Consider the following 2,712-nt stretch of genomic DNA (forward strand, 5'->3'; position numbering starts at 1 on the left):
TTGTCAACCAAGCCGCTATAGATAATTTCTTTATTTATGTTTTTCATTCCTTGTCAACATTCAAGCTTTTGTGATTCTATGGTTGACCTTTTGCTGCATATGTAATTTCTTGTTCTGTTACTATCTTATTTTAGGCCTTATCATTATTCAATCTCTTGTTCATATGGTTAATTATTTGTTTAATTTTTCTTTACATTGTCAACCATAAGCAATGGATGGGTCTGACACATATGACAAAGCTTTTTGAAGCAAGGCAATGTTGCACACATTTTGTGACATTTGCATTACAGCTATTGAGAGAGGCATGAGACCAAACATATATTTTGATAAAGTTAGCTGAAAATTTATCGTACAGTCATTCAAAGATCAGACAAGACTTTCATTATCAAAATCTCAGCTTAACAACAAATGGGATGGGATTAAAAAGGGCTGAAAAGTGTGGAAAAAACTAATAAATGAAATTGGAGTTGTTTGGTCTACTGAACTTGGAACCATCTCAACAATTGATGAATGATGTCAATAAAAAATTTAGGTTAGTTTGCTAATTTGCAATAGCCTCATAATTTTTTTTATCATGTTGTATTATTTATTAATCTAGTATCATTGCTAAATACATTTAGTTATCATTACACAGGAAATGAGAGGAGCAAAGAAGTTTAGGAATGTAAATATAAAAACAAATGGGATGGGATTAAAAAGGACTGAAAAGTGTGGAAAAAACTAATAAATAAAATTGGAGTTGTTTGGTCTACTAAACTTGAAACCATCTCAACAATTGATGAATGGTGTTAATAAAAAATTTAGGTTAGTTTGCTAAATTGCAATAGCCTCATAAATTTTTTTTATCATGTTGTATTATTTATTAATCTAGTATCATTGCTAAGTACATTTAGCTATCATTACATAGGAAATGAAAGGAGTAAAGAAGTTTAGGCATGTAAGTATAGAGCCCTCGTTGTGTGCCAAGTACGATATCATGTTTACTAATATAGTGGCCACGAAAGAATATGCTTAGACTCTTTTACAAGGACTCTTATCATATAAAGATAATGTGGCTGTTAGAATGAGAAATACAACCAATAAGGATACTAATATAGAAGAAGAAAAAGGTGACTCTGAAGATGATGCAATTCCTGATTTCACTGGTATTATTTATTAATCTAGTATCATTGCTAAGTACATTTAGCTATCATTACATAGGAAATGAAAGGAGTAAAGAAGTTTAGGCATGTAAGCAGTGCAAATAGAAAGGGTGCACATCATACTACACCTTAATTCTGAAAAAAAAAGGGACTAGAATGGGAGCAGAACTAGTTGCACGTCTAGATAAAATTATTGAGATTGTCTCCATGCCTAGAGAGATATGAGAAATACAACCAATGAGGATACTAATATGGAAGAAGAAAAAGACAACTTTGAAGATGATGCAATTCTTGATTTCACTCATATCATAGCTTCTTCTAGAGATAAAAAAAAAATAGGTTACAACATCGAAAAAGTAATGGAAGAATTGTATTATATTGATGGAGTTGCCCTTAGAGGTGCATTGCATACCTTTGTAGCTCAATTCTTTTATGCAAGGAGTAAGAGAGAGATGTGGGCTACAATGGATTGTATTCAGTGCAAATAGAAAGGGTGCACATCATATTACACCTCAATTCAGAAAAAAAAAAAAGAAGAGAGGAACTGGAATGGGAGCAGAACTAATTGCACGTTTGGATAAAATTGTTGAGATTATAAAATATCATGGCTAAAAATAATGTTTGATCAACATAGACAAACTTAGATGGACAAAGTCAGTTTTTAACTTTTTACCTTATTCATGTCTTTGCATTTATGTTGAATTCTGTAATCCAATATCATAGCTTCTTCTAGAGATAAAAAAAAGGTTATAATATTGAAAAGGTAATGGAAAAATTGTATTCTATTGATGAAGTTGCCCTTAGAGGTGCATTGCATATCTTTGTAAATCAATTCTTTTATGTGAGGAGTAAGAGGGAGATGTGGGCTGCAATGGATTGTACTGACAGAAAAATATCATGGCTAAAAATAATTTTTGACCAACATAGACAAACTTAGATGGACAAGGTCAGTTTTTAACTTTTTATCTTATTTATGTCTTTGTATTTATGTTGAATTCTGTAATCCAGTAACATATTCATTTGTCTGAAATCTTTTTCACTGGTTTTGCAGAGTTCCTGTGCTGCAATTATTGCTAGAATTATTGTTAGACCTCTGTCATTGTATTTTCTTTTACATAATTATATTATTGTCTTGTTTAATTTTTTGAAGCAGTATTCTATAAGTAGAACTAGTTTGAATCTCGTGGAAGGTGGCAAACATTCTTATTATTTATTGACTTATTTTTTTGAAATGAAAAAGGATCTTTAATAGTAACAATTTATCTAATATTATTAGTGGGTTGGAATTTCATGGATATTAATTTCTGAATTTTTAACCTTAAATGTGTAGATACTTAACTTTGAATGTAATGTTTAGCTTATTAAATTCAAAATTTTCAGTTCTATTACTTGATGTTGAATGGTTGGTAAGAAAAATTTATAAAATTGAGACTGCTGCTTGTTGGTATTATACTTTGAATGTTTGGTTAGTAGCTCTTGAATGGTAGGTTTAGGTTGCTAATTTTGAAATTTTTAGTTAGTGTATACAACATGTGAATGTTTGGTTACTTGCTCTTGAATGGTAGCTTTT

Source organism: Populus euphratica, unplaced genomic scaffold (genome assembly GCF_000495115.2).
Source record: "Populus euphratica unplaced genomic scaffold, PopEup_1.0 scaffold58.1, whole genome shotgun sequence".
Classification (NCBI taxonomy): Eukaryota; Viridiplantae; Streptophyta; class Magnoliopsida; order Malpighiales; family Salicaceae; genus Populus; species Populus euphratica.